Genomic DNA, 23,344 nt, shown 5'->3' with positions numbered 1-23,344 from the left:
TTTCTTGGGCTCCAAAATCACTATGGACGGTGACTACAGCCATGAAATTAAAAGACACTTGCTCCTTGTAAGAATAGCTATGACAAACCTAGATAGCGTATTAAAAAGCAGAGATATCACTGTGCAACAAAAATCCATATAATCAAAGCTGTGGTTTTTCCAGTAGTTAGGGATGATGTGAGAGTAAAGAAGGCTGAGCACTGAAGAATTGATGCTTTTGAACTATGGTGCTAGAGAAGACTTTTGAGAGTCCCTTGGACAGCAAGGAGATCAAACCAGTCAACCCTAAAGGAAATCAACCATAAATATTCATTGGAAGGTCTGATACTGAAGCTCCAATACTTTGGCCACCTGATGTGAAGAGCCTACTCATTGAAAAAGATCCTGATGCTGGGACAGATTGAAGGCAAAAGGAGAAGAGGGGTGGCAGAGGATGAGATGGCTAGATAGCATCACCGACCAATGGATATGAATTTGAGCACATTCCAAGAGATAGTGGAGGATAGGGGAGCCTGGCATGCTGAAGTTCATGGGGTCACAAAGAGTCAAACATGACTTAGCATCTAAACAATGACTGCAGCCAGCTGTTGTTTTAATTACCAAACTGAGGTTTCCTTTTGGGTGGATAACAGGAGTTCAGACTCTGTACCCTGCATGCCCAAATATGCCTTCTAGGATCCTGACTTCATATGGCTTGTCAGTTCTAGTTCCCCTTCTTGCACGGGCCCCATTCTACCCTTCCTGTAATCAAGTGGGCAGTTGAACCCCAGCTTCTCACCACTTGAGACAGTATGTAGACCCAACATCCGACGGGGCCGCTGGAGCATCAATTTACAAATGCCGAGATGGCAACTCTGGCTGTGCGTTTATTTTCATTTCTGTTACCTGGGGATTTCTTCTTGTCTCTGCTTTTTCCATCTCAGTTTTTCTTTCCTGTTTGGTTTGCTTTCAAGTTTTTGCTATATATCCTCCAGCATTTCTATACATGTTTAGAGGAAGGAGATTGGAGGCTGTGTTAGTTCAGTCTGCCATTTCACTTGAACAAGAAGATGGGACCAACATTTGATACTGAACGATACGGAAGGACCCAGTACATGCTGACAGGGGTTTTAAGGAAGGAGATACTGACTCGAGAGTGGGAACACCCAAGCACTGAAGAATGCTAGATAGAGTTCAGATAAGGGAGGTTAAATACTTTAAAACATTTTTTCCCATGTCAATTAGATTCAGACCTACATATGAGGACAGAGATGTCCATCTAATGTCCAGTATAATCCTATGCATCAGTTCAGTTCAGTCGCTCAGTCGGGTCGGACTCTTCGCGACCCCATGAATCGCAGCACGCCAGGCCTCCCTGTCCATCACCAACTCCTGGAGTTCACTCAGACTCACGTCCATCGAGTCAGTGATGCCATCCAGCCATCTCATCCTCTGTCGTCCCCTTCTCTTCCTGCCCCCAATCCCTCCCAGCATCAGAGTCTTTTCCAGTGAGTCAACTCTTCGCATGAGGTGGCCAAAGTACTGGAGTTTCAGCTTCAGCATCATTCCCTCCAAAGAAATCCCAGGGCTGATCTCCTTCAGAATGGACTGGTTGGATCTTCTTGCAGTCCAAGGGATCCTATGCATACAACATCACTATTTTCTTTAGACTGACACTTTTCGTCTTCTTCCTGCTCTTCCCTTTGCCTCTTCCTTTGTAGAAACAAAACTCTGCTCTGTGAACCACAGGATGCCAGGTTTTTGCAGGAAACCCCACATGGCTTCAAAACCTCACCCTGCTGACTTAGTCCTCAAGGCAAAGGACAGTTGGGAAGAAAGGAATTAGATATGTTCTTAGGGTGTTTCAACCTGTAGTTAATGGAGGAAGGAGGCTCAAGTCAGAAAATTTGTCTTTAATTTTTAATTTCATTAAATGTGACTTTGTTGTCTGAAAAAGAGATTGAAAAACAAATCTCTTGCTCCACTTTGGAAATGCCTTCAACAGCCACTCAAATGGGGATAGCTACCTAATCTAACGACTAGTGCTCAGTCGCTCAGTTATGTCTGACTCTCTGTGACTTTATGGACGGCAGCCTGCCAGGCTCTTCTGTCCATGATATTTTCCAGGCAAGAATACTGGAGTGGGTGCCATTTCTTCCTCCAAATCGAGCTACTAGACGGGGTTGCAAAAATGAGAAAACAGAAATCAACATGCCTTAAAATAAAAATGTACAAGAGAGGGAGAGTGATACAGTGGTTCAATGCATGGACTCTAGAGTTTGAAGCCACCAACTAGTTGTCTGAAAATGTTGCTTAAATTATCTGTGCCTCAGTTTCCTCATTTGTAAAATGGGGATTATAAAGATATACAGCTTGGGGGGTTTGTAGAGCTTAAATTAGATGTTAAAGTGCCTTTTCTTAATATAGTAAGTTCTCAATGAATGTTACTTTATTTCATGCCTTGATATCATAATCTATGTAAGACTAAATCTTAGGTCCAGGAACCTCAAGCAGTTCTAGAAATAAGATCAGAATGCTGGAAAACTCTCTGCAATTATACCCCCAAGATATTCTGTGTGTGTGTGTCTTTGTGTTTGTGTATGCATTTCTAAGGGAGTGGGACATTTTTCTTCGAAGTCAGTTTGTCTTTTTTCATCAGATTATTTTTTTTTTAACTTGGCTGCATAGAGTCTTAACTGTGGCACGTGGGAACTAGTTCCCTGACCAGGGATCAAACCCAGCCCCCCTGTATCTTGAGCATAGAATTTTAGCCACTGGACCACCAGGGAATTCCCTCATCAGATTCTTAAAAAGATATGCAACCCAAAGACATTCAGAAGCACTTTTGTTTGGATGTAAGGACTTTAGATCTAAAATAGACTTTGCATTCCCCAGAGATTTTATGGCTCTTGTTCATTAGCTTAATAAATATAGGCTAGGAGCCAGGAACTAGTCTATGGCAGTCATTCAACCTTGCAGGAGGAACATTCTCACCCAGGTAACTCTGTCTGTACCTAAGGGATCCAAACAAGAACCCAGAAGATCATTCAGTTGATTTCTGCTGAAGGCAATTAACGTCATGATTTCAGTTATGGGCAATTTCAGTGTAAGCTGAGTCAAACTTATTACTAAGATGGTCTGTGGAAGGACTGAAGAGTCAGCCTATCTTTGAGGGCAGTATAGGCCTTCGTCCCTTCTCGTGAAGCGCTGTGGGAGCCTTTTGGTCATTTCCAGTGGAAACCAAAGGTCATGAGATGTGAAGCCTTGGTGAAGTATCCTAGGATTCATAATGGAGGATGCCCCAAACCTGATAAATTCAAAGAATCATGACACTCTTTTCCCCTATCCTTTGAACCTTTTCTTGCTTTGATTCAGCTCAGGCATTTAAACAGATTTGGCAGGGTTTCTAAAGGTCTAAATGTCTAACTTTATTTCTTTTTAATGATGTGTGTCATCTAAATAGTGATGCTATCAATAGGGGAAGTGTTTCTGTTTTTGGTTTTTTTTCCTCTTCTGCTCTCAAATGCCTTTTAACATATGTGAAAATATTTATATAGTGTCTCAAGTCTGCAGCATTCAGCACAGACATGCTCTTTTGAGCTCTCCCTTTTGGTAAGGTATTTAACTCAAAAGAAATCCTAGGCACATTGGGGGCAGATAGTAGATTCAAATCTGACAAAAAAGCTAATGAGCTCTCCTGTGATTATCATGGAGGACGGTGACTCATTAAATCTCCTTTTCTGGGCAAGTCCATATAGGGAGAAGGAATGATCTCAAATGAAGGCCTGAGAACCCAATGCAGTCAGATTTATGGGTTTCTGTATAAGCAGCCACATGATAATCAGTGCAAATAGTGAAATGTTGTAATGAGGTAATTCTGAAATATTTAATTGCTGACTTTATTAAAATTTTTAATAGTTTTGTCATTTTCTGTTAGGAATTAGTCCCACAGCACGGAGGGTGCTGAAACCAAGTGGGGTTGTCTCTTGGGTGGATTCCATGCAAGTTCTTGTTCCCCACCTGGAATCTCTCTATATGTATTAACATTATCATAGATATTCAAGGCTATGCTGAATAAAGGGTCAGAATGGTTAGAATCCATGAAAGCTTCCCCTTTTAGTTCCAAAGAATATGAGAATCTGCTTAGAATTAATTTTGTCCCAGCTTCCTCAGAGTGAACCATTTTTTATTCTAAGGGTTTTCCATTGCTAAGAAGAAATTTTTCCAAGAAAGGTCAAGCCATAAGTAAGATGAAGAAGAGACTGCAATTTTTTTTCACAGCTTAACTTTCTTTTAAGTATCCATCTTCACCTTTCCGCCATTTCTTTTATATCTCGTTCCTCATTGTTAAGTCCTGGTAGCTTTCTAATTCAGTTCAGTTCAGTTCAGTCACTCAGTCGCGTCCGACTCTTTGTGACCCCATGAACTGCAGCATGCCAGGCCTCCCTGTCCATCATCAACTCCCAGAGTCCACCCAAACCCACGTCCATTGAGTCGGTGATGCCATCCAACCATCTCATCTTCTGTTGTCCCCTTCTCCTCCTGGCCTCAATCTTTCCCAGCATCAGGGTCTTTTCAAATGAGTCAGCTCTTCACATCAGGTGGCCAAAGTATTGGAGTTTCAGCTTCAACATCAGTCCTTCCAATGAACAACCAGGACTGGTCTCCTTTAGGATGGACTGGTTGAACCTCCTTGCAGTCCAAGGGACTCTCAAGAGTCTTCTCCAACACCACAGTCCAAAAGCATCAATTCTTCAGTGCTCAGCTTTCTTTATAGTCCAACTCTCACATCCATACATGACCATTGGAAAAACCATAGCCTTGACCAGATGGACCTTTGTTGACAAAGTGATGTCTCTGTTTTTTAATATGCTGTCTCTGTTGGTCATAACTTTCCTTCCAAGAAGTAAGCGTCTTTTAATTTCATGGCAGCAATCACCATCTGCAGTGATTTTGGAGCCCAGAAAAATAAAGTCTGACACTGTTTCCACTGTTTCCCCATCTATTTGCCATGAAGTGATGGGACTGGATGCCGTGATCTTCATTTTCTGAATGTTGAGTTTTAAGCCAACTTTTTCACTCTCCTCTTTCACTTTCAGCAAGAGGCCCTTTAGTTCTTCTTCACTTTCTGCCATAAGAGTGGTGTCATCTGCATATCTGAGGTTATTGATATTGCAAGTTAGTTAAATAGTTTAAGGTATTGTTCTTCTCAGGGACTCATAGATGCAAATAAATGAATTTCTAGTGCTAGATTTCAGATGTCATAGCAAGTTGGATGAGGCTGTGATATTTATATGTCTGAAATCATACCCAGTCTTTAGGCCAGCTTTGTTGCTTCATCATCCCATGCGTTGGGTTGGCCAAGAAGTTTATTCAGGTTTTTCCCATAACATCTTACAGGAAAATCCAAACACACTTTTTGGCCAGTCAACCCAATACATAAACACTTGAATACTTATGAGAGGAATCGCTGGTCACCTTGGTGAGGGTCGACTGAACAGGGCTGTGTGGTGCCTATTGGCATATGACCAGTTACCACCTCATCAAGTAACCTCATTTGAAAACATCATCCTGAAAGCAGGAAAGATCACTCTCAGCTTCATATTCTTCTGTAACCTTGGTATTTCTAGATTCTATCTATTTCCTCAGCTTCTTGACTTGCAGCTAAGACTCGTGCTCTCTGTCACCACAGCCGTGAAGAGAAGGATCACCTACAGGTATGATTTATTCGTAAAGGGCCACAGGCAGGATTCCTAATGGAGAAATCATTCCAGACAGCCTTTTCATAGCAAAGATGGGTTTACCAATGTGAAATGTCAAGATGACTTAGATTAATTCAGGTCCCAACTCATGTTCACGGTAAGCATCCAATATTTGAGACTATTCATCTTTTAAGGTCACACAGATATCTAAGATAATACATTGGGGTAGACCCTGCCAAAAAAGGGGGCTTGGGGTATGAGATTGCAATTCAGATTGTGAAGTGAGTGAAAGTATCATATTTTCTTGATTCAAATGTGCACTTTTTCCCTTATAGTTTGTAAAATTACCTCAGAGTTCATAAATATGCTTAATGTGGTATTTTGTTATTTTCTCCCCAAATATCTGTTACTAAATCTTATAAGCAACATTTTCTTAGAATTCAGGAAATATCTTGCATTGTCTCTAGGCTGGAAGGTCTTATTCACAACTTGTGTGCATTTTGGCTTATGAAACCACCACAGCCAACTCTCTTCTACTGCTGATGAGAGGAAGGCCAGGCAACCCTTTAAAAACAAATCAAGGCATTCAGGTGGCAGAAAACACAGCTTTACTATGATCAATGGCTAGGCTAAACTGACTCAGAGCTGGGGAAAAGCTCTCAAGGCCAAGTTGTAGGTGTTGTGGGGAAACCTAACCCAAGGTCCCATAGCAGATAGAATGTGAAGGATGTATCTGATATTGGAGCCCAGGGCATAGAATATGCAAGTTCAGAGCAATGCAGGTTTCAGAGGCTGGAAGCACCAACTGATATATATGTACTTGGAAAAAGTTTTGAAAGGGTACATCCCTAAATGTTCACAGTTGGGAATGTGGTGTTGGTGGAAAGAAATTTAAGGATTCTTACTTTTACGTTTCACACTTTTGTTGCTAAAATATTATTTAGTAAGTATATAATTTTTTAATTGAAGGAGATATAAAAATTACTAAGGAGAAAAAATTTGCAGGTTTTAAGCTACAGGCCTGGCAAATCCAGAATAATTTGTTTAGACAGCAGTTGGCACCTGCTCTGCTTCTCTATGCCCAGAGCACAATGCTATGTCTCTCGGGGCTGCCCCTGACAAAACGGGGCTCCAGATGGTCTCCTATGGAGACAGTGGGGTCAAGACCCCTTCTGGAGTGATTTCCTGGGCAGTTTGAAGGAGACAACCTAGTTATAGACTGCAGAGGTTACTGGCTCAAGAGCTCCCCAGGAGGGGTGCTGGGGTTCCCCTTCTCTGAACCTGGAACGGTGTATGACTTGTTCCATGCTGATGGCAGAGGGGAGGCTCAGCTGCCCTGTTTTATGAAAGTGAACATTAAATTATCTTCCTATGCTTTAGGTCCTTTGACTAGTATCAACCTAGAAAGGATCTTGGTTTCCCTCAAGTACCAAGATCTGGGAAAGCTAGACATCTCCATTGTTCCTGTTTCCAGGTACCACGTGAAAGCAAAGTAAAGTGGAAAAGAAAAACCTTTGCTTTTTCTCTAACATACATGGAACAAGAACAGGAAGATATGGGGTGGCCTGTCTGTGACTGCTAGCGAAAAGCATTTCCTATAAATCTTCATTCATCATTTGAATAAAAGCAGGGAGAGGATGCCATGGAAACATCTAACACCGTTTCTTTCTTTTCTAAGATGTTAGCTCAGAGGCTTTCCCTTCAATTTATTTGAATTCTTGCTTTTCCAGAGTCTCCTGCATCCACATTGCATTTTCCTTCTCTGTCGTTGGCTAGTAAATATTTCTAAACATCATCTGTACTTGAAATACTTCTGCAACTTTGAAAACTAAGTCCTGGAAACCTGTGTCTCTGTCTGGGTGTGTGTATGGGTTTTAAAGTGGATGCTTTTTCTGAGTTGAAACAGAATTGGCAAAGAATTCATTAACTTTAACCAGGGTGAGTAATCATGCCTGGACCTCCATGGTAAAAGTTCTTGAAAAATGTTATTCTTGTTAAAAAAAAATAGCAGAATGGCTTGATGGTGGTGTTTCCCCCTCAACCCACTTCCCTTCCTTACTGGGAGATTATAGCCAAATGGGCCTGGGGTGAAGGATGAACCTGAAGGAAATATTCCAAGTCTCAGGCAGTGACGAACAGAATCTCTGAGTTGCTTTGCTGGCTGCTGCTGCTCACCTTAGTGCCTATCTTTTCCTTCAGACTTCAGTAGTTTTTGTTTTTTTTTCCCCCCAGTGTCCTCCTTTGAAAAAGATTGATGTGGCTGGCAATGGAGAGGGGATTAACATGAATAACAAATTATTCTTACACGTTTGAAGTTATAGGCCTATTATACTTGCCCTTTAGGGAAACACTGGGCTTTACTGAGCTATTGTTATTCTCAACAAATTTCAGTAATTATTAGTACTAGAAGTTGGGTTGCTTGGTTTCAACTCAGCTTCTACAAAGTGTACCTTTTAGGAGGCTGTTCTGCCTATGTGATTCACAGTGAAGGAGGCTGCCTGGGGTAGGACAGTATTTCCCTTCCCTAAGATTTGCAACTAAGTTTTAAACTAAATCGTTTTCATCACGGGCCTCAGGGGTGACAAAGAAGGGTAGGTAGAGGGAATCTAGACAAACTGCATTTGTTCAGGACAAGGTGGAAGAGAGAGTGTGTGGGCCACAGAGAGGAATGCATGGTAAGTCGCTTCAGTCATGTTCAACACTGTGTGACCCCATGGACTGTAGCCCGCCAGGCTCCTCTGTCCGTGGGGATTCCTCTAGGCAAGACTACTGTGGTGGGTTGCTGTGCCCTCCTCCAGGGGATCTTCCTGTCCCAGGGTTCGAACTTACGTCTCTTATGTCTCTTACTTTGGCAGGCAGGTTCTTTACCACTAGCGCCACCTGAGAAGCCAAGAGGAACAGCTTGTTATGAAAACTCAGGATACTGGTTGGAAAACAGAAAAGAAATAGAAACAGCAGGTTCAAATCTCTGATCTAGACCAAATCTATTGTGTGATTGTGGTAACTACCTAACTCCTTAAAACCACTGTGTGCTCATCTGTAATATGGGTCTGGTAAAATACTAGTTTCAGGCAATTTGGAGAAGTACATACAATAATGACAAATGTTTACTGTGTTCATGCTCTTTACAACTGTTGTTTCTAGTGCTGCTGATACTAGCTTGCCTGTGTCTTGTATCTGAAGTTCTGGTGATAATCTTGAAAAAGAGGGCCCTCCCAAGAGCTGTGTAAAGTATCTGCATGGAAGAATAGGAGTCATATCAATATAATACATTACATTAAACATTTATCTATGCATCCGTATTCAAACCCCAGCATTGCCAGTGACTAGCTGTGTCATTCGCAGAAAGTTACTTGCTGTTTCCATGGCTCCATTTCTTTGTCTGTAAACCAGCAGTACTGATTTCACTAGGTTGTAATGAGAATTAGATAAGATGAAGCATGGTACCACACTTAGATGAGTACTCTGAAGTTGACATAACAGGTCCCCAAACCTCCCAGGCAGTTCTGTGCCTTTTATGATGATAGGATGAGAACACGTATGACTCTTCACTTCTTAGGGGGTGCTCCTGTTCCACTCCCCAGAGGCAGGTCCACCTGCTCCACAGGGGTACCATCCTGGCACTTATGGAGTGGTTGTGTTAGTCCATTTCTGGGTGGAGGCTGCTGTGGCATTGATGCCTACGAGCAATGTCTCTACTCCGGACTGTGCTTTTTCCTTCAGGACAGTGACCATCTACTGCCTGAGTTACAACAACATTCCAGATTTTGCCATTAACAAGAAACTCTAAATCCCCAAATCCCAGACAGTCATGTCTCCTTCTGTGGAAAAAAAAAAAAAGGCAAGATTTGCTTCCACACCCCATCACCATATGGAACCATCCCGTCTGGGTGAAATTTCTGATGGAAGGGAAGTAGATGAATGAAAACTTGGTGGAATTAAGATCAGATGTTTCTTTCAATATAAGGGTGATGACCACCACACAACACCCCGATTGAGAGTGACACGGAAGGCAGCAAGTGATCTAAGGCAGTTATAATTCTGTACCAGGAAGAAAAGGTGCATCTTATGTTTTACACATCTTGTGTTTTATACAAACCTTGGTTTGAAAACCTGGATTTCCAAAGAGAATACCATTGTCACAAGAAAAACTGGGGCATACTGAGATTGAGTTTGTTTGCACAGAAATCAATTCAAATCAGGCAGTATTCAATCTAGCCGATATAAAGGAGCTCTAAGGAATTGTACAAAATCAAAGACTCTTATAGCCAGATGGAATGGGAACAAAGAAATTATATTAGACAAAAAAGTGTGTTGGTTATTGCAAAGTCATTTTACTTCAGAGAATGGCAGGGGTCTATATGTCAGATTACCTAACTAGTGCTGATCATGTGATTCCTGACCTAAGATTTCATTTCTGAGAGAGTTGAAACTGCTTGGTTTGGTGACAGAGGGCTTGGCATATGATTCCATTTGGGGCTTGTTATTTTTTTGAAAAATTCCCCCCTTTGGATCAGACTCTCGGTGTAACTGAGAGATGTGAACAAGATTTAAGGTATTAGCACTACACCCAGCTACTGCTCTGAGGTTTTCCCGGTTTCTGCTGATCCTCTCTGTGGTATCCACAGGTCACCATGTTGGGTTCATATTCTTTAACTCCTCTCTTCTTTCCTTTTCTTACACTCTAATCTTAGGGAGTCTAGTCATTTGCTTGGTGGTTAGTGGCTGTGAGTATGCATTTAAAGCTTTTAAGAGAATACAGCGTACCAGGCAGACTACCATGATTATTATAAGCAGGATAATTCCTACTGTCTGGAGTGTACTTTGGAGCCGTAGTCCGCACGACTGAAATCATTGAGAATCAAATGAAAGAAGGACCCCATTTCAGGAGTCACTTAAGCCAACTGGATTGTTCAGTGATCTTACGTAACTGAGTCTCAGCTTCCCTGGAAGTGTCAATCCAAGTACAATAAGTGGTGTTGGCCACAGCACAAACACCTCTTTGCTTGGCTAAAAGACAATCTAGGGCTATGCTATTATCAGGAACAATGGCCAGAGAATCGATGGATCATTTGGGGGCAGGTATTGCTTTAGCAACAGGTTATATAGTATTTTCCAGAGTTAAGGAGAGATTCCTGATCACAGCTTCATTTGCACTTACTCTTAGCCAGGGCAGTAAGCATCTGGCACAGGAAGCTAATTTTGAATCATGAATGCCTCTTGGTAATTACCATTTGTTCTCTGGCCTAGGACTGGAAAGGTCATAGCCACAGAGGTCAGTAAAACTTAAGGGTCGGTAGACTGCACAGGTGGTTTTATTCTAGTCATCCTTGCCTATGCGCCTTTTTCGTATAGAGCCTAGATGGACGTTTCCTTGGGTTTCTGCTTGTTAATCAGTGGCAGGGAAATGGACTACCCTGGATAAAAAGTCTGACACAACAGAGAGGGGGCTCAATTTGTTCCAGAGAAACTGAGACATCGGAAAACAGGGAAAACTTTGTGGTGCACCAAAGTAAAGTAGGAGAAGGCAATGGCACCCCACTCCAGTACTCTTGCCTGGAAAATCCCATGGACGGAGGAGCCTGGTGGGCTGTATAGTCCATGGGGTCGCTAAGAGTCGGACACGACTGAGCGACTTCACTTTCACTTTTCACTTTCATGCATTGGAGAAGGAAATGGCAACCCACTCCAGTGTTCTTGCCTGGAGAATCCCAGGGACAGGGGAGCCTGGTGGGCTGCTGTCTATGGGGTCGCACAGAGTCAGACATGACTGAAGCGACTTAGCAGCAAACTAAAGTATCCCCAGCATTGTGGCAGATCCAGCAATCATTTGAAGGTTGGATTACTCCTCCTTGCTATGGCCTGATATATGTAAACAACAGGCTTCCCTGGTGGTGCAGCGGTAAAGAATCTGCCTGCCAGTGCAGGTTCAATCCCTGGGTTGGGAAGCTCTCCTGGAGTAGGAAATCTGCTCCAGTATTCTTGCCTGGAAAATCCCAGGGACAGAGCCTGGCAGGCTAGACCAGGCTTTAATCAAGAGCAGACCAATAATCTGATAAAGCTTTGTGTTAACAGAAAACAAAATTATAATTTGGTACCAGTGTATATTTGATATTAAAATGTATTATTTAAAAACAAATCCATTCTAATTTTAGCTTGACTGCACATAAAATTCCTTTCCCAAGGTTCTTTTTCTACAAACCTTCCACAACATTTTTATATCCATTCGGATTTCACCTTATGTCTTTTTCTTCTTTCTCATTCTGGAACAAGGAATCTTCTAACTTTCCTCACCAACTTGTCTTGTATGTTGTTTCCTTTCACCCTTATTATTTCTAGTAAGTTTTAATTGCATATATTGATTAGAATTGTTAACCCTCAGAATTCTTTGTTCTTAATGAAAAATATGAAATAAGCAATTGTGGATTATCTGTTAAATTAGAATTCTATAGATTGGCAAATTTATAAATATATAATTTCTAGAAGCATATTCTTCCTAGTAGTAAATTTTCCACTGTAGCCCAAAACATGTTTACTAATAGACCCAAATGTCTTTGATTCCTCTATAAAAAGAAAGTGAAAATAAATAAACCTGTGTTCAGTAATTGATGTTTCAGTATTTTATCTTATTTGAAAATGATCTAGATATTGAGTGAATATCTGTAATTTTACTTGCCTCAATATAACTTTGAAGTTTCAAGTTCTCAGAAAAGTTTTGGAAAGTATTTTCAAGTAGACATGCTATGAAACATATTTTTTTAATTGGAAGATAATTGCTTTACAATGTTGTGGTGGCCTCTGCCGTACATTAATGTGTATCAGTCATAATTATCTGTATCCCCTCCCTCTTGAGACTCCTTTCTACCCCCATCCCAGCCCTCTAGGTCCTCGCAGAGCTCTAGGATGGGCTGCTTGTGTTATATGGCAGTTTCCCACTAGTTATCTATTTTACACACGATGCTGTGTATATGTCTTGCTACTTTCTCAATTCCTCCTGCCCTGTCCTTCCACTGCTGTGTCTACCAGACTATTCTCTATGTCTGCATTTCTTCTCTGTAAATAGGTTCATCAGTACTAGTTTTTCTAGATTCCATATATGTGCATTAATGTATGATAGTTGTTCTTCTCTTTCTGATTTCCTTCACTCTGTATAACAGGCTCTAGGTTCATCCACCTCACTACAACGGACTCTAATCCATTCCTTCTTATGGCTAATACTCCATTGTATATATGTACCACAACTTCTTAATCCATTCATCTGTCAACATAACTGTTACTTAAAAGTTGATTTGTAAACTTTTTTCTTATATCTGTTTAATTTACTTGTTCTTAATAAGTATGCTTAGATTCAGTTCAGTTCAGTCACTCAGTTATGTCCAACTCTTTGCGACCCCATGAATCACAGCACGCCAGGCCTCCCTTTCCATCACCATCTCCCGGAGTTCACTCAAACTCATGTCCATCAAGTCAGTGATGCCATCCAACCATCTCATCCTCTGTCATCCCCTTCTCCTCCTGCCCCCAATCCCTCCCAGCATCAGAGTCTTTTCCAGTGAGTCAACTCTTCGCATGAAGTGGCCAAAGTATTGCAAAAAAGCAAAATGGCTGTCTGGGGAGGCCTTACAAATAGCTGTGAAAAGAAGAGAAGCGAAAAGCAAAGGAGAAAAGGAAAGATATAAGCATCTAAATGCAGAGTTCCAAAGAATAGCAAGGAGAGATAAGAAAGCCTTCCTCAGTGATCAATGCAAAGAAATAGAGGAAAACAACAGAATGCTTAGATTACTCATGAATATTTCATGACTTTAAACAGCTAACCATCATCTTAAGTTATTTTTCTTATTGACAGATTCTGTAATAGAGATAGCATAAGCTGTTTTGACCTTTAGTAAGGAAGAATTGATAGTTTTGAACTGTGGTGTTAGAGAAGATTCTTGAGAGTTCCTTGGACTGCAAGGAGATCCCACCAGTCCATCCTAAAGGAGATCAGTCCTGGGTGTTCATTGGAAGGACTGATGTTGAAGCTGAAATTCCAATACTTTGGCCACCTGATGCAAAGAACTGACTCATTTGAAAAGACCCTGATGCTGGGAAAGATTGAGGGCAGGAGGAGTAAGGGATGACAGAGGGCGAGATGGTTGGATGGCATCACCGACTCAATGGACATGAGTTTGGGTAGGCTCCAGGAGTTGGTGATGGACAGGGAGGACTGGCATGCTGCAGTTCATGAGGTCACAAAGAGTTGGACATGTTTGAGTGACTGAACTGAACTGAAGGAATAAAAGTATTATATTTAATGCTGGTATCTCTGTGCTGTGTCTTTTTAAATTAAACCAACAAACCTAAACTAGCTTTTATTTACTGATTATCCTAGAGCATGGGCTTCCCATGTGGTTCAGTGGTAAAGAATCCACCTGCCAATGCAGGAGACACAGGTTTAATCTCTGGGTCAGGAGGATACTCTGGAGGAGGAAATGGCAACCCTGTCCGGCATTCTTCCTAGAAGATCCCATGAACAGAGGAGCCTGGCCAGCTACTGTCCATAGGGTTGCAGAGTTGGACACAACTAAGCATGCATGCACACACACATCCTAGATCATGTGACCTTGAAAAACATTTGGATTAGTTTCTATATTTCTGAAGTGTTTTTTATTTACACAAACACTTATTTATCTTTAAGTCAATTAAGCAGAGCTGTTTACGAATCAATTTTGGTGATACTGTTGGAGGTGAAAAAATCATATTTTTAACATATACAGACATATATAAACATACAAGCAAATGTAAAGAGATTTTATAGCTTTTTAAAAATTTTTAATTCAATTTTTAATTAGAGGATAATTACTTTACATTATTGTGATTATTTCTGCCATACATCACCATGAATCAGCCATAGGTATACATATGTCCCCCCCGCCTTAAACCTCCCTCCCGCCTCTCTTCCCATTCCACTCCTCTAGGTTGTCACAGAACTGGCTTTGAGTTTTCTGTGTCCTGGGGCAAATTCCCACTGACTATCTACTTTACATATGGTAATGTATATGTTTTAGTGCTATTCTCTCAAATCATCCCGCCTGCTCTCTCCCTGAGTATGTCCAAAAGTCTGTTCTCTATGTTTGCATCTCCATCGCTGCCCTGTAGATAGGTTCTTCAGTACCCTCTTTCTAGATTCCAGGTATATACATTAATATACGGTATTTGTCTTTCTCTTTCTGACTTACTTCACTTTGTGTAATAGGCTCTAGGTTCATCCACCTCATTAGAACCAACTCAAAGGCATTCCTTTCTATAGCTGAGTAGTATTCAGTTGTGTATATGTACCCCAACTTCTGTATCTATTCATCTTTCAATGGATATCTAAGTTGCTTCCAGTCCTAGCTATTAATTTTAGCCACAAAAAGGTATGATTACTGCAAACTCACTAGGTTATAAAAGAACATATGTGCATGCTTGGTCGTGTCTGACTCTTTGCAACCCTATGGACTGAAGCCAGCCAGGCTCCTCTGTCCATGGGACTTTCCAGGCAAGAATACTGGAGTGGGTTACCATTTCCTCCTCCAGGGGATCTTCCCTACCCAGAGGTTGAACCCATGTCTCCTGCATTGGCAGGTGGATTCTTTACCACTGAGCCACCTGGGAAACCTACAAAAGAACATTTGCATCCAAAGTTGTATGATATGTTAAGGTTATCTGCTTGGATGGTGTAAACTTTTTACTAATATTTGTAGAAGAAATTTTAAGGCCAAGTTTTCAAAATAGCCTTTTCCTTTTCTTTTTCTCTTTCTGATATGAATTACCTTGATTCTTGAAGAATACCAGGGAGAACATTTATATCTTAAAATGCATAGAGGAAGAATGCAAGTTCCACCAAGAGGGACTTTTGTTTCCTAAGCACAGGTATTTTATAATATCTGCAAGCCTTTTGACATGATAGTAGAGGATCTGAGATTGGTAAAAAGGATAGGTGGGCTTTGAGTTGTTTCTAGCATCGCATTTCTATTCTTGAAAAGATGTGTAGGACAATACAGTTGTATTTAATTCCTCAGAAAAAAACTGGATTGCAACCTGAATGATATCAAGATTCCAACCTGTTTGTCCAACTACATCATCTTCAATTTGCTTCTTTATATCAGACAGAAGATCTTCAGCTAAGAAGGAAATCAAAAGAGCCCTATGTTCTAGATTTAGAGCTGTGTTTCTTTGAAATGTTTTGGTAGATCCTCCCACCAAAAGGCTTCAGAATGTTTTTATTTCCCTCTGGGTACATAACTTCACTTTAGGTTAAGGGAGAAGGTCTAAAAAAAGTTCCTTTCAGGCTCTGAATATCAGCCACCAATTTGGCTAACTTTTGACCATAGGGCTACGTTTAAAAAATCCTTTTGATTATCTTTGTCAGATTTGAACCAAGACAAATAGTAAGTACTCCTGGAAGTATAGAACAGCTTCATGAACATGAGAGGTATCCTCAAATAGGGTGCAAAACATACTTATTCAAGAGCGATAGCCATTCCTAAAGATAACCAAAAAAAAAAAGAAGAAGAAAAATTTAGTAAATCCTCTGAGAGCTGGCAACAGTTGGTAGAACCCTAGCCACAAATAGACTGCAATTCATCTTTGTGTCTGGCTGTATTTTTAGGTCCTCTCTAAGTTCTCAGACACAAAATGAGACATACAAGGGCAAAGCTATCCCAAGAAGAAAACAGACCAACAACCAATGGGTACCCAAAAGCACGGTCATGAGTCATAATTCAAAGATCTGATTCTTATATATTTTGCCTGCCAATCTGAATTTGGACAGAAAGGGACAACATAAAATTTTACCATCTTTTCTCAATCAGGCACTGCAGATAGAAATCTGGGAGAACTGAATTTGGTTTGAGTTCTCACTTTTTGCCAGCTTCTGCTGGTTTTCTCAGGAGCCCATCTGCAAATGGGGAGAGAGTGGATGTCCCTGTGAGTCTCAGCCTGGTCGCCAGATGCTGTAGAGGAGGAAAAATAATTTTTCCTCTATTCTTTACGGTCAGTGCTTGACTGAGACCCTCTAGGGCACCTCCTAAATGGATAAGTTTGGTGGTGGTTTAGTCACTAAGTCATGTCCGACTCTTGTGACCCCATGGACTATAGCCTGCCAGGCTCCTCTGTCCATGGGATTCTCTAAGCAAGAATACTGGAGTGGGTTGCCATTCTCTAGGGCACCTCCTAAATGGATAAGCTCATCTAGGTTAAAAGTTCTCCACTGTGGTCACTGTAATCTAGGATTATCTTTGATAAGATCAATCTTCCTGTTCAACCTTAAAACAGAATTTTATTCACACTGAACCTAGGCCAGCATAAAGTGAGACCAAGTCTGATCCTGGACCCCATCTGGTTTCAAGTTCAGCCCAATCTGACCCCAGATACTGTCTGGTTTAAGTCAGACTCAGTCTGACTCTAGCCAATTTATGGACCCTGAAAAAAGAAATTGTTAAATAAAGTCTGAAAGCTCATAATGTAAAAACTTTTGAACTAGGTTCTAAGAGGGACTTGCCCACACCTCCAGAGACAGAGAGAAAGCAGCGAGCTCAAGCAGCCCTCAGGTGCCTAAGCTTGGTTGTTTGCTGCTTCTGGGAATCTTGGAGGTCTCCTCAGTTTCCTCTTCTAAAGATAAACTGAGGTGTTTTAAACACTTTGAGTTGATTTGAACAAAAATTGATTAGAATCAGGCAGCATTCAGTCTAGCAGATAGAAAGGCACTTTGAGGAGTGAGGAGCTGTATAAAATGACAGTCTTCTATAGGCAGAGTGGAGCAGGAACGAGGAAGTTACACTAGGGGAAAAGTGGGTTGTTTATTGCAAGGTTACTTTCCTTTAGGGGATAGTGGGTGTCTATCAGACCGATTACCTAACTATTCCTTGTCAGGCAATTCTGGATTGGCTGGTTTAAGATTCTGTTTCAGGGAGGGCCAAAATTGTAATAAAGTTAGTTCTTGGTTTGATGACATGGGTTTAGCCTAAGTGACTCCATTTCAGGGCCTTTTGTCTTGTTTTTTAAACTACCAATAACCAGTAGCTTAAATACAACAGTTTAATATTTTCAAGGTCTTTTACATCTAATTGGTCATTTTCATTTTGGAGATAAGGAAATAGAATTTACTATAAACAGCCTGCTTGTTGATCTCTTATTTCCTGGGATATTTAAAATATTATTCTGCTAACAACATCCTACTTTCTTCTACTTATTCAGCAATATATTTTTTTTTTAAACAATAACTTTTTATTTTGGAGTATAACTGATTAACAATGTTGTGACAGTTTCAGGTGGACTACAAAGGGATTCAGCCATACATATACATGTATCCATTCTCCCCCCAGACTCCCCTCCCATCCAGGCTGCCACACAACATTGAGCAGTTTGCTGTGCTGTACAGTAGGACATTGTTTGTTATCCATTTTAAATGTAGCAGTGTGTACATGTTGGCCCCAAACTCCCTAACTATCCCTGCCCTTCATCATTTCCCCACTGGCAATCATGAGTTCATTTTCTAAGTCTATGAGTCTCTTTCTGTTTTGTAAGTTCATTTGTATCGTTTCTTTCTAGATTCCACATATAAGGGATGTCATATGATATTTCTCCTTCTCTGTCTGACTTACTTCACTTAGTAAGACAGTCTCTAGGTCCAACCTTGTTACTGTGAATGACATTATTTCATTCTTTTTAATGGCTGAGTAATATTCCATGGTATATCAGTTCAGTTCAGTCACTCAGTCGTGTCCGACTCTTTGCAACCCCATGAATCGCAGCACTCCAGGCCTCCCTGTCCGTCACCAACTCCCAGAGTTCACTGAGACTCACGTTCATCGAGTCAGTGACGCCATCCAGCCACCTCATCCTCTGTTGTCCCCTTCTCCTCCTGCCCCCAATCCCTCCCAGCATCAGAGTCTTTTCCAATGAGTCATCTCTTCGCATGAGGTGGCCAAAGTACTGGAGTTTCAGCTTTAGCATAATTCCTTCCAAAGAAATCCCAGGGCTGATCTCCTTCAGAATGGACTGGTTGGATCTCCTTGCAGTCCAAGGGACTCAAGAGTCTTCTCCAACACCACAGTTCAAAGGCATCAGTTCTTTGGCGCTCAGCTTTCTTCACAGTCCAACTCTAACAGCCATACATGACCACTGGAAAAACCATAGCCTTGACATTACTTTGTTGGCAAAGTAATGTCTCTGCTTTTGAATATGCTATCTAGGTTGGTCATAACTTTTCTTCCAAGGAGTAAGCGTCTTTTAATTTCATGCTGCAGTCACCATCTGCAGTGATTTTGGAGCCCCAAAAAATAGTCTGACACTGTTTCCACTGTTTCCCCATCTATTTCCCATGAAGTGATGGGACCAGATGCCATGATCTATGTACCACATATTCTTTATCCATTCCTCTGTCAATGGACATTTAGTTTGCTTGCATTTAGGCTACTATAAACAGTCCTTCAGTGAACACAGGGGTGCCTGTATCCTTTCAGACCATGTTTTTCTCCAGATATATGTCCAGGGGTAGGATTGAAGGGTCATATGATCATATACTTATGATGTAAAACTCAATATAGAAAGGAAACAAAAAATTGTGGTATATAACAATACATTTTACAATTAATAAATTTTTAGGTTTTGATGCAGAATTGTATAATGCAATGCGGTGGTATGATCCATAAGACAAATTAGAGATTAAATTTAAAATACCAAATCATAGAGTACCATAGGGAGTGTGGACTGTTAATGGGGCCCAATTTAAAATTTATACTTGAACATCTATTGTGATCTGTGAGTATGCCTCAGTGATGACATGTACGTATTACCTCATCTGATCATGAACCAAAAGTCTAAAATTTGAGACTTCAGTCGGCAGGAGGCTCAGGCCACATGGCCCCACTCTGCTTGTCACACGTGGATGCTTGGTATAAAGTGTCCCCTCGAGTTGGTTGACAGAGGTCTGGACCTGATTGACTCGAGTCCCACTCCTCCCCCTTCTCAAGTCCTTTCACCATCATTTTGGGAAGGTGGCATCCTCCTTGTGCCTTCTTTCCACTCCCCTCCTGAGAGAGAGATTGTAGCTCTCTCTACTGACGGGATCCCCAGAACAGTGCTCTTCACGTGTGATACACAGACTCTTGCTGGTCTGCAAATCTTTGAGATCAGGTAAACATATACACTGATGGAAAGCATGAGCAACTTTTATAGAAATTTGACACAACTGCAACATCAAAGTACTACTGAAACATAATTTTATCTTGAATTTAATCTTTTCTAAATTAGGCTTATCTTTTTAAGCCTTTTAATTTATTCACTCATCTATTTTTAATGTTTTTTGGCTATGCCATGCTTTATGGCATGTGAGATCTTAGTTCCCTGACCAGGAATCAAACCTGTGCCCCTGCATTGGCAGTGCAGAGTCTTAACCATGGGACTGCCAGGGAAGTCCCCAGGCTAATCTTTTTTTTTTTTTTCCTTAAAAAAAAAGCTGTCTTGCTCTTGGGATTGGATCTAGGTTGCGTTAACATGGTGAAACGCACCAAGAAGGTCAGAATCATGGGCAAATACGGGACCCGTTATGGTGCCTCCCTCGGGAAAATGGTGAAGAAAATTGAAATCAGCCAGCACGCCAAGTATACCTGCTCCTTCTGTGACAAGACCAAGATAAAGAGATGAGTTGTGGGCATTTGGCACTGTGGTTCCTGCATGAAAACAGCATGAAAACACTACCTCTGCTGTCACAGTAAAGTCTGCCATCAGAAGACTGAAGGAATTGAAGGACCAGTAGAAGCACCACCGTTTGATAATGTTGCTAGCCTATAATAAATTGGTTGATTTATGTTAAAAAAAAAAAACGCTTGTCTTTTTTATGTTTCATATTTCTTTTTTGAAGGAATTTGTTTTTATTGTTTTTGTTTTTTTACTGGCCTGTGGCTGACTGGAAGGAAAGAAAGTAGACTCTTTATCACAGATAACTGAATAATTTGAGGTGTGTCCACATAAAGCTTAAGTGTGGGGACTCTAGAGTTACAGGGCCTGGAGAGGTGCCCTGGTTTTCTGGATGACTGTGTGAGTGTATTATCTGCATGACTTTGGGGAGCATATCCTATTCTGCCTTGATTTCTCTATCTCTATAATGGAGGTGGTGGTAATTGTACCTACATCATTGGATTGTGAAGAGTAAAGAAGTTAGTAGTAGGTTAACAGTAGCCTCTTAGAAAAGTGTCTTTTGCAGGGTATGGGGTCATAGTGCTTTCAGTTCAGTTCAGTTCAGTCGCTCAGTCATGTCTGACTCTTTGCGACCCCATGAATCGCAGCACACCAGGCCTCCCTGTCCATCACCAACTCCCGGAGTTCACTCAGACTCACGTCCATCGAGTCAGTGATGCCATCCAGCCACCTCATCCTCTGTCGTCCCCTTCTCCTGTTGCCCCCAGTCCCTCCCAGCATCAGAGTCTTTTCCAATGAGTCAGCTCTTCGCATGAGGTGGCCAAAGTACTGGAGTTTCAGCTTTAGCATCATTCCTTCCAAAGAAATCCCAGGGCTGATCTCCTTCAGAATGGACTGGTTGGATCTCCTTGCAGTCCAAGGGACTATCAAGAGTCTTCTCCACCACAGTTCTTTAGGTATCATCATTTGCTGTTCCAGACTTTATTCTGCACCTGTATCTTTGCGTAAGCCAGGGCTGATGACTTAGCCCATTGTGACTTTTGAGATAGGCATTTTTGCCGTTATGTGCCTCTTATTCCATTAAAAAATTAAATATTGTATTTTATGACTTTGTTGGTATAAAGCTGAGTATAATCCAGGCTAAATTCATTATTATATATCTTTTTTGCTTTTACTTTTAAAATAAATGAGAACAAAAACATTTCTGCAGTCCTCTACATTAAGTTGGGTCCTGGGCATGGTGCTTACTGTGAGAGATTCAGACAAGTGGAAACTATAGGTTAAGCTGGCCCTGGTATAAGCTCTTCCTTCCCTTGCTGGAATGCTCTTCTTTTAAGCATCTTTTCTTGAGCATCATTTCTTCTCCTCTTGAGCAGTTCCTCTTCATCATTTGAAATTCCACCCCAAGCTTCCTTCCCAGTCTGTTCTATGTGTACGGCGGTTTTATGATTGTTCCTTTACCCATCTGTCACCCAGGCCAGACTGTAAGTTCTTCAAGTTCAAGGAACACCTCTGTCTCCCCAGGACTAAGCACATTATGGTTACACTAGTTAATTACTTAATGTGGTTGGATAAAATATGTCATTGTGGGAGCGGCATGGATGTGGGCCTTTGAGAGTCTTGAAGGGAGGTTTATTTAGAAAACCAGAGAAGGTTAAAGACAACCTTTTCATTCACAATTCCTGCTTATGCCTGAACACTTGCAGACTTCAAAACACAGGAAGAAGATGACTAGAGTATCAAGTAGCAAGAGTTTACAATACAATTGCCTGAGCAATGGGAACTCCCCACTGATTAACATTAATGGGAGCTCCATTCATACATCACACAGAGAACAGACCCCTAAAAGCTGATCTGCTGCCTCATTAGAAGCCAATCAGATGCTTTCAGTGTTGAGTAATAGGTCTGGCTGGGCTGACTCCAGAAGCAGAACAGCGACAAGGTTCTCTGCTAATTTCAAATGTGGTGGCGAGGCTGGGACAGAGCGAAGCCCTGGCAAGAGGATATTGTGACTGAACCACAGGGTAAAAATCTCTACAGGGGGATGATCCAATTCGATGAAATTGCCTGCTACATAATCTTCCCAAACAAAGCAGCATGGGGTTTATTTCACAGCGTTGCCCAGACTCACTATCCATTGACTCTTGCAGGGGTACTCCACTTCAGGTTCAAACTGCACACCAGAGAATCTTGTTAAACACGCCCACCCTGGGCCACCCCTAGAGCTTCTAAGCCAGTGGGTCTAAGAGGGAGTCTAGAACCCAAGGTTTAACAAGCAGCTCGGGTAAATGATGTTGTGAGTAAATTAGATCAGACCTTAAGAACATGGACTTTGCTGAACAAGTTATCTTTGAACAAGGGTGAATGCTTCCTTCTATGTTCTGGCCCTAATTGTCTGTGTCCATAACTAATGGTGCTCATTCTTTGGTGCCTGAAACCTAGTATAACCCTTAAGCACAGAAGGAAACCAGAAATATTCCCTTTCAGCCCCCAGACATCTCTTTTGCAGATTCTGAAGCCCCTATTTTTCTTTCTCTTATGGGTACTTTTGAGGGGCTGGCATGTGGACATCTGACAGCTAGGGTCATCTCTCTTTTATTTCCTCCACTCAGAACTCTGAGTCCTGTACTGTGAAACCAGCTCACTGGCACTCTGCACTGGAGTTTCATTTACTATTAAGGGCTCTAATGAGGAGGGACAGGCAATTATTATTATTTATTTCACTAATTAGCCAGATAATCATTCATTTTGAAACTATTCAGGGTTGGAAATCTGTTCATTTTGTGCCCTTTGTGTAATATGGATTCATTTTTTTTTTCTTTTCCTTTACAAAAACGACTGCTTTGTTTTAAATGGGGGGCAAAGGTAGGGAGTGAGAAGGGGGAAATTAAAGAAGAGAGAGAGATAATTTCTGAGCTGTGAAGATAATGCAGCGAGGAGCCAGAGTCCATAAAAACATCACCTTTCAGTCTCTGAAGACATAACGCTTGATGATAACC

The 23,344-nt window shown here is 41.3% G+C and overlaps 1 pseudogene; it reads left to right on the top strand.

The window, feature by feature from the left end:
- The first annotated feature begins 20,188 nt into the window (after nucleotides 1-20,188).
- On the top strand, nucleotides 20,189-20,463 carry LOC102287172 (large ribosomal subunit protein eL43-like; annotated as a pseudogene).
- The last annotated feature ends 2,881 nt before the right edge of the window (nucleotides 20,464-23,344 follow it).

The sequence above is a fragment of the Bos mutus genome, chromosome 10 (assembly GCF_027580195.1).
Source record: "Bos mutus isolate GX-2022 chromosome 10, NWIPB_WYAK_1.1, whole genome shotgun sequence".
Classification (NCBI taxonomy): domain Eukaryota; kingdom Metazoa; phylum Chordata; class Mammalia; order Artiodactyla; family Bovidae; genus Bos; species Bos mutus.
Note: the sequence above shows the minus strand (reverse complement) of the source record. Positions and strands in the feature narration are given on the sequence as shown.